Here is a 10,277-nt window from a genome sequence, read left to right on the forward strand (position 1 = left end):
TTCTCCGGAATGAGAAATTAACCAACAAACCTCCAGAAGCAGTGAAAAAGGTTTCGTAAACAAATCCTTCCATGTACCTTTATGCCCTGGCCATTGTGGTTTATACTCCTAGAAAAATAATTAATTTTAAATTTTAATTTAAACAACATATAAATAACAAGTAAAATGGAAGATTTGAAAGGTATTTTATTTATTATGACATCTTGAATGTAAATCATCATCTTTCCAAAGCAATAAATTAAGATCACTTGAATTCCAATACTCTGTAGGAATTCAAACCACTTCTTTATTCAAAATGCTTACAAGACTGTATTAGCAACACGTACACTGTCTACCCCTACTATCTTCTAAGAAATTGTTGGATGCTTGATGCACATCTGCTGCAATGCAAGAATAGCTATGGACTTTGCTTTGACAATTTTTTTTAACCTGGTATTTTCAAGAATTTTGTCTTTTTTTTCTTTTCTGAGCCCTTGACATCATCAACATAATAATCTTTAAGATTATCAAAATCTCGATCTCGACCACTATGTAAAACCTAAATTTGCATAAACTCCAAAACACTTGGCACAGAAAAAAATTAACCAATATTTTATGCAATTAGTTTGAAAAAAAAAATTAAAATCGACAAGGCATATATGCACATATAGGAATATGAGAAGAGACGAAATACACTTTCATTTTTCGGGGGGTTTAAAAAGCACTTTTTTGTCGGACCGACACAATAAGGCATATTAATGAAAATGTTATTGTGTATACTTAAGATAAATTTCCTTTAAAAAAAGAAACGTTGATATGTCTTCAGTATATATGTTCGCTTTTATTTATGTTGATGTTCTCAAGATACGGTACACTTTATCGTAGAAGGAGCTGAATTAATGAGGTGTGTACTTTGGTTGAAAATTAGGTCAACATTTGTAAGAACATAACCTGAGTTGATGTCCATCAACTCGTAAAAATGATGACTTTGCGAGTGTCTAGCTGCTTTGATCGTCAAGGATCACATAAGCTCTTTTCTTTAGATCTTCTCGACCAACTGGAAAAATGTTCACTAAGATAATTTTTGCACAGGATTTGCCACTGAATGCAGGTGAACAGACTTGAGTACAGTTTGTTGTAAAAGATGATGGTTTACTGTTCTCCTTATCCTCCCCGCCCTGGGAACTGTTAACATGTAAGGCACAACAATGTTTGTCACTTTGAAACACGTCACACTTAAGCTTCACGTTACAGTCTTGCTCTAAGTGTTCCTTGGAATCACAACATCTGAAACAAATTCCATTTTCCTTGAGAAGCTTTTTCCTCGAACCAATAGGAAGGGTTCGAAACTACGACAGTCTTTGATATTATGATTTGATTCAACTCTGTGTTCTAAAAGACATGGTTTTCTTTGTCCTGTTGACTTGCTAGGCTTAACATCAGTTTTTCTTGAACGAATCGGTCCACTTTATGTGTATTTATAACAAGAAACTTCCGCTGTGCTAAATAATTACAAAATTTTACGAATTGTTTGTAAATGTCGTTATTCAAATTGTATTTTTGATATTTTTTTGAGATTTAATACTATTGCTACAAAAATAATTCAATGTATACTTATATCCCTTTTCTAAAGAGGTAATTCTTCAAAACCACTTTTTCTAGAATTTTTAATATTCTAACAACCAAAATGTATTTGAATTATTTAAAGTTTGTAGTTATCCATATTGGATTCCGAAACTTCAGTAAAAAACATATCCTATATTTAGATAAATTAGATAATTATTTTTACTCACTGGTCCAAGAGGACGAAGTAGGTTATGTTTTCTTTGTTTGTAAATGTCGTTATTCAAATTGTATTTTTGATGATCTGAGATTTAATACTATTGCTACAAAAATAATTCAATGTATACTTATATCCTTTTTCTAAAGAGATAATTCTTCAAAACCACTGTTTTAGAATTTTTAAAATCCTAACAACCAAAATGTATTGAATTATTTAAAGTTTGTAATTATCCATATTGGATTACGAAACTTCAGTAAAAAAATACAATGTAATTTCAATCTAAGGAGAGCTTGTATTTTGTTAACCGAAAACAAAAAAACAGTCATAGCTGGTGTTAGTAAATGTTCTACCAAACCTCTTCTTTTACTTCTAACTAAAATATTAACAGTAGTGAAGGAAAAATCTTAGGGGTGTGGTTTAGGATGAGACTGGGTCACTAGAATTAATTGAAGAACATTAAAACAAATTATTATCACTGATGCTTCTTTTTGTTTCATAATGACAGAGTTTTAACCTTTCTTTTTAATCTACACCATATTTATATTTTTGGTAAAAAAAAATGATCGAAGTTTCATACTCTGGCCAGCAAACGCCCTTCCGTCAAAGTTTTATTGAGTTTTAAAAGTTGACTGGCAAGCTTCAAACGTGTTAGCTTCTGTTTTAATGTCAAGCCATGTGGTATCTATCGTGCCCATAGTTCACGTAGGTTGGTCAAAATTCAATTTCCTATCATTTTTGTACTGATGAGAGCCAAATATATATTTATATATAAACAACATATATTCTTAAGTATATGTGCGTTCCTCCTCTACTTTTTTCGTAAGTTCAGGTATATTTCTGTCAATAACTGTTCTTTTTGTACCCCCTGGTCTTCAGCAATTTTGACGGAATTTACATCATATTCGACCTTTTTAAAGCAGCTGCAACCTACTCTGCTTAACGAATTGGTATAATATCAATAAATCTGACACATTTCATTTTAAGTATTGTAACTTTGGCGGGAATATTGAAAATGCCTCTAACTTTTATGTAGGTTCATAGTTCAGCCTTTTCTAAGATTTAATTTCTGACAGGTCATTGTAACTAGCTATAAAGACATATGTAAAAATTCACACAGACAGAAGATTCAATTTTATCTAAAGGAGTACTGCATCACGATATATATATAAGAAGGCTGTTCAAATTGGATGTGGGTACATGTACCATGACCTCAGTTTTCGTACAAATTAGTACCTAATTGTTCTTTATCGTCTTATCATCCACAACTGAAATATATGGCATATTCTGTGGTTTTATTTCAAATTAAATGGGATAGATCGAACCAACATATGAATGTAAAGTAAATCTTAATATTAGCGAGAATTGAAGATATTTTTGTATACAGGTGGTTATTTTATTTGCACTTCTATTCACTTTCTTTGACTAATCACGATACAATATAATTCACTTTAACATAATCATTAAAGTATTGGATAGTGTTTCGCTGGACAGGTCAAACCATTCAGGCTACATTTCCCTAAAAGCATATGTCAGCTGTTATCTATCAATACAATATAGTTGTTCTATAACTTTGACTTTATATTTTCAAGTTTGCTTTTAATAAAGCACAACATTTGCTAAATGCAATTTCAATCTAAGGAGAGCTTGTATTTTGTTAATCGAAAAGTTTTACTAACTTGTTGATAGATGTATCATTTTACTGACTGTTCATAACTCCTACACGTAAATAAACGTCCGTCCCACTTCGTTTTCCATAGAGTTTTTACTTAAATTTATAACAGTCCTCAGTACCCCCTTGCTTGTCGTAAAAGGCGACTAAATTGGGCGGTCCTTCGGATGAGACCGTATTAACCGAGGCCCCGTGTCACAGCAGGTGTTGGACGATAAAGATCCTTCCCTGCTCAAAGGCCGTAAGTGCCCAGCATAGGCCTAAATTTGCAGCCCTTCACCGGCAATGGTGACGTCTCCATATCAGTGAAATATTCTGTAGAGGGACGTTGAACAGTATACAATCAATCAATCAAATAACAGTAAAAACACCTTTTTGTTGGTTCACAGGTGTTATGTGTGAAAAAAGAAAGTTCTGTCAGATCAAAACAACACCTTGTTGTTATGAGAAATTGAGAAGAAACAATGTCATCGGTTTCTCATGTTTTGCTAATATGAGGGTCATTCAAAAAATACGTAGGCAGGGTTCCCCATCGTCATATTATTATTACAAGATTATAGATCAACACATTTCGGAAATAAAGATATTTTATTTCGTTTCAGCTCCATTTATTGGCGGTACATGTATGTCTATAGACACTTTAAAGTTGATCACTTTTTTTTACTAGAAATTTAAAAATGTAATTGTACTAATTATAGAGTCGATTAGCTTTTTTTCTTTGAGACAACATGTGTAACAAGGGGGTTCAACAGTAGGCCTAATTTAAACTTAGACTAAATTATATTTGAAATTTCATCGCTGCAGTCAATGTGTTGACAATGATTTATTGAACATGTAATGTTGTTGTCTTTTTGGCATACAAACATGCTACATAATGTAAAAAAATATTATTTGTATCATTATGTTGAAAACAAAGAACCTCCACTTTAGATCTATGGTTTTAAATTTATAGAATTTCTAAATTAATGGGGAATAAAATATTTATTTTTTTTGTTAGTTTGATTTCATGTCAATTTTTAAGTCAATTAATTTCTGTAATTTAAAGATAATTATATTTTTAATCATATGTCATATAATACTCTTATTATTGTAGCAGTCAACAGATCCAGGCTTGAAGAATAAATAAATACAAAATGCATCCATTTCTCCACAGGGTATGTAAACTTATAAAGCATTTCACATTTTTTTAACCGTGCATGTGTGCATGATTAGGCCTATATTTATTTTTCATTTTGGTAAAGATGAAAGAAATTTTTTTTATTCTAACCATTTGTTCTTGTTAATTAATTAATTATAATGTCAGAGGTTTTAATTTCCCAGAAAAGTTTTGTAATACAACTTTGTTTCCATTTATCTTTTATATGAATTTCATAAATTCACTACAGTATACAATATATCATGAATTGTTTTGTTTAATGTAAAGTGATTTTATTATACAATGTGTTTTATTTAGTAATCCCATAGCAATAGCATATATAATGTGTTGCAGCTATTCCTAAAGAATTGGACCCATGGAATCATTCAGGCAGCAAGTTAATCCATCATGCAATGAAAATGGTATGCTCCATATTAGCTATAAACCAAATTACCATGCAATATTCCTGGCATACAATAAAATATAATAGTAGAATTGCAAACATTTAATTATGCATCCAATGCATGTTTTCATGCATTGATCTGAATTTAATTCAATTTTAAACACCAATTTACTCTCAATAATGGTATGTTACTACATGTATGTCCTGATTTTCTTATACATGTATTTTCAGAATTGATTTCATCCACAAGAACATGAAGTGATGGAAAAAAATTGCAGCTGTTCAGTATTCCTTGTACAGTCTATCTTAATTTGAAAAGCTGTTTATGAAATAAAATGTCTTCATAAAAATGATTTGACTTTTTCATATACATGTACTTACTGTACAGGTGTTAAAAAGGCTATAAAGATTTGATAATCTTGACTTGCATATATTTGTGTGGTGCCAGGCTGTCAATGTCCATCAAGATATTTTTCCAGCATGTACATTGTGTTAATTTGTTTTTCTTAATGATATTAACTAAAAAGGAGATTAAAGCCCCCCTAATTGATTCAAAACAAGAAAGGGAACCACCATTTTATTCTGAAGGGAAGGGGGGAGGGGGTGGCAAGTTTTCCCAAGTCATTATTTTTTTTATTTCTTTTCATGTCAATGAAGGACATGTCTGCTAATATTTATTTCCAGTAAGATGAAGGACAGATTATTTATTTTCCTCCTTACTGAAAGATGTCTGACAAGCTAAAAAATTATAGGAGGGGGAACACTGGTCTGGGGAAGATTAATAATTTTTTATCCTGTCTGGGACATATTTATTTTCAACATTTTTGAGATCTAACCCCCCCCCCTCTTTTGGAATAAAATTGTAGTCCCTTTAACAAATACAGGAATATGTATATTTTCCACTAAGTCTTAGTTCTTAAAAAGTATGACTTAAATCCAATAGGAGTTGAAGGTTTGAAGGAAGGCATGATATAATCTTGTATGCGAAAAAAAATATTTGTACACAAGTGTATGTACATTAGTGACAGAGGGGTTTAGTTATCGAATTAATTATTGATGGAGGTTATCAGTTGACTATTATAATTGAATATTCCCATTTTTATTAACAATCGGCGTTTTAGATTACATGCTGCGGCAAACTTTACACCTACATGTAGCTGCATGTGTGTTTACACAAAATCGAGGAAACGCGGAAGGTCTGAAAGACGTCTTATAATACACATAATGCAAACATTGTATAGAGAACGAAGTCACAAAATAGAAAGTAATATCCAGTGTTTTATGCATACTGTTCGATTAAGTAAAAAGATCCCAGCGCATTCTGCAAGTTATTTAAAATCTCCGAGGTAAATAAACTTTATCAAGTACTAAAGACTTATCTCCCATGCTGGGTCAACGATGCGTTTGAAAACTATATTTAGACTGACTGTACCAAGATGTCAATTTTTAATCAAAAAGTTCAAGGGCAAGGCGACAATCTAGTAACAGTATAGTTAACAGTTAACTGTACTGCGGGTGTATGGAATATAACCCGGGGTAAATCCCCGTACACCCTTGATTGGAGCTGGATAACGAATTTATTTCTTTTTTACCCATAAAAATGCTTTGTAAACATCAGAATGTGTCTCATTCTATCAATTAGATAGCTACGTACTACAATGCATCGTGACGTCATGTTATTTGGTTTTTATCATAGCGAATGTATGCATTGTGACGTCACGTTTTATTTACACCCGGCTCAAGTCGGGTGCACGGATATTTACACCAGACTTTGTAACCAATCAAAGCTCGTGTTACAAGCTAGATAGGAAATAAAAATTTCAGATACACAAGCTTGTGTTCTATGTTTTCTGAAAGGAAAATCATCTCAGATCTAACGAACAAACTCGAGAAAATGTTCCCCTTTGGCACCCTATGGTGGCCTCTATGTATCTTTTGTATTACAATTGATTCTTGTTTGAAAACAATCATCTTTTTTGCTGCAAACTATTTTTTTTTTAATTTTTTTTCGTATTATGAATCTCGAATATCAAAGCTCAATCTTTTAGAATTAACCTTCCTGGCACTACCGACGCTACCTACCTTTTGACCCCTTATCTTATTTCTGATACTTTCAACGAAATGCGTTTACTCTTCTCCAATTTGTTCAATTTGAGCTTGCCAACGGTTAACTTCGTTTTTATTTCCGTGTTTCATTAAATACATGTTGGGAAATATATATACTTTCCTAAATAAGTAATAATAAACATGTTATAATCTATTTTTCGAAAGATTATTTGGGAAGTTTCTAGTATGCCAGTCCCAAGACTCACTCAATTGCACATGTGCAATTGTTTCCCTTGCCGTTGCTATGCAGAATGTAAACAAACCGCAATTTTCCACTCTCTTTAACAAAACGCATCGGATCGAGTGATTAAGGTTAGGTTGTATAGCTTTTTAAATTGGGGTTGTTTTGAAAATCCACTCTATAATCTTCCTGACTTTAGGCTAATTCATGTAATTTTTGCCAACAAAAGGCAGTATTATCAATGCCTGTTGCAACCAAAAATTTGCATGAATCAGCCTAATGTCGAATCATGCCGATATCTTACACTTTGGTTTAGTTCATGAATTTTTTGCTTTACAAATAACATGAAAGTTTTACGGAAAGTTCGAGTGAATCAACCCTAATGTCGAAACATGACCGATTTTGAGCGCTAAGGTTAGGCAAGTTATTGTAAAAGCGACTTACCGTTTACTGCAGCTTGACATCCTGACCTCCTAATGTCCATATTTAGAATTATTGTTTCTTTCAAATCGATGATGATGCACAAGTCGATCAATCAATGACTAGTAATTAGCTATTATTTGTTAAATCCAATCCATATATTTCTCACAAAAAGCTCGCAATTTTAATCGCATTAAACTTTGAATCCTATCAGGTTTTTCTTCATTACGTCAAAATATATGTACAAGTGACGCATCTCATGAATATTTATGAGATTTCATCAAAAATTGATCATGTGATCAAATTCCTAAACAATGCAAGATGGAGTTTTTCTTCCTAAACAAGTACATTATTTTACGAAATCTTTTAATTCTTATCTTTAAAACTGTTTAAAAACCAGTTTTTTAAACCCAATTTTTCACAAGGAACACGAATTTGGGGTCAATTTTGCAATTAGTGGCTTATTTTTCGATTTTGTCCATCGCTCAAGCGATCGTCTATATATTGCACACAGCCTTCGTCGGCACCTATTTTAGATACTTATTTACAGGGACCGGTATACTAGAAGTGTTCCGAATATTTTAACCAGCTTAAATTGAATGATTAAATTTAACAAAGAACTAAAACAGTTTTTGCTAATAAGTTGATATTAGATTTTTAAAATTATATATATACAATCGATCTTTCAATATCTCTAGCAGATAATTAAAGACGTAAATAGCCATACATATGTTTAAAATACAAATAAAGTCCTTTAAGTATATGTACATCTGGGTTATTATATGTCCAGTTAAAATACACAAGTCGGTTCTTGGTTTAATAAATTTGTAAGACTACAAAAGCTGATGGTCGTCTGCCCAAACCCCGATAATTTGTTGTCTGTACGAACGCTAAATTTCGATGGTCACGCCAAAATCGGATGGCTCGTTTCCTATGAGACGCGCTGGGCCAAATTGCTATGGTCTGACACACCAAAGTTCGATGGTGTGGAGAAACAAACAACGCAATACAGTTAAGGTGCGCAATGGAAATATCGGCTAAATTTTATATTTAAAAATGTATTCGTAATCGGGATGGCGATTATTTGCCTACAAATATACGGCAGTGTCAATTAAATACGTAATTTACTGAAAATATATGAATAAAATATTGAAGAAGACATTAAATTCAAGTTATTGGCCCATAGATTATCTGTAAACAATATTTTATTTAATTGCAAAATACATATTTTGTTGAGAAAATATTTGTCTCACTGCATACAAACTACGTCACGTTGTAAGAAATGACGTTAAATTGACAAGTGTATTGCGATCAGTGACCTGTTTATAGTTTGTTATGAGGGATTTAACTAACGACAAAACAACACGCTGTAGTAAGTTTTTATGTGGTTTGATGATTTCTTACTGGTTGAATTAGTAGATAAACCAATTTTGTGGTATTTTAAAGAATCGTTGTATGACGTATATTGTAAATGATATCATAGTCAAGTTTTCCCGTACAAATTAGGCTCCGCCTCCTTTTTGTAACCTTAACTGTGCTGCGAACGTTTATGACGTCACAATAATTCGACGTCAATCCTTTTCTCAATCCTTGGCGCCGTTGTCTGTCCTGCATTCAAAAGCATTCATTTCGGCATTGGTCCTCACATACAGTTTTATTGATTTTGCTTATTGCTTCCACCTTCCAGAGGTATAAGGATTAGTTTTCGCACACAACTCGACTGCTTAGAGTTAGTCCTTGCACTCTTGTCGAGTGATTGGGGTTATAGTCTTGCATCCACCTAGGATATCTAGGTTATAGTTGTTATACACTTTTTGAACGATTAGGGTTAGTTTCGCACCTATCTGAGAGATTAGGGTTAGTTATCGCATAATGATATTTATTTGTTATTATTTCAAACAGCTTTGCCTGGTTCGGCATTGAGGTTTAGCGCATTTCTTGTACTAAGTACCATGACGCCATGAAGTTTAATTGTTTTTCTGCACCATCGGAGATTGGCACAGACCATCGGACTTTGGAGGGACTATCGGACTTTGGAGTATAATCCCAGTTTAGAGCCCTACATTTATCAATGATCCAAAACTTTTTTTGAAAAATAGTTTTCTGCACGATCTGGATGTCGGCATGGACAGTGCAAGATCCTGTATCAAACTAAAGATCTTGTGTAAAAAAACTAATTTATAACAACAATAAAAACGAAAAATAAAATGATGAGTTACTTTTAACAAAAGGTCAAAATTGACATAATTGATTTAATTGACTGTTAATTAACATGTTGACTTAGGTGCAGGTGGCATCAAACGTATCGCGGTCAAGGTCTACAATGATGTTATATTTAGCACTATATTTTAGCACAATAATTTTTTAAAACAAATCTATAAAGATACTAATATAAATCCTTGACATACCTGCACTAGCTAAATGAATTAAATTATCTTTTGATTTAATCTTACAGAACACACATTTGTTGTGCTTTATGGGTATGAAATCTTATTTCAGGTATCATGCGCGAATCACGTGATATAGGCGGTCACGTGTACTCCCCCGTAGCGTTCTCTCACAAAAGCCGATTTTTTTTTTCTGATTTTTATGTTTCTTTCC

General features: G+C 32.5%; 1 long non-coding RNA gene across 1 annotated transcript; it reads left to right on the forward strand.

The window, feature by feature from the left end:
- Positions 1 to 4,522: 4,522 nt before the first annotated feature.
- On the forward strand, positions 4,523 to 5,351 carry LOC134239691 (uncharacterized). The gene is made up of 3 exons (XR_009986268.1): positions 4,523 to 4,585; positions 4,921 to 4,988; positions 5,201 to 5,351. It is a non-coding gene; the product is annotated as an uncharacterized LOC134239691 (long non-coding RNA).
- The last annotated feature ends 4,926 nt before the right edge of the window (positions 5,352 to 10,277 follow it).

Source organism: Saccostrea cucullata, unplaced genomic scaffold, assembly GCF_032062105.1.
Source record: "Saccostrea cucullata isolate Sc308-1 unplaced genomic scaffold, CSIRO_AGI_Scuc_v1 ctg17357, whole genome shotgun sequence".
NCBI classification, from domain to species: Eukaryota; Metazoa; Mollusca; class Bivalvia; order Ostreida; family Ostreidae; genus Saccostrea; species Saccostrea cuccullata.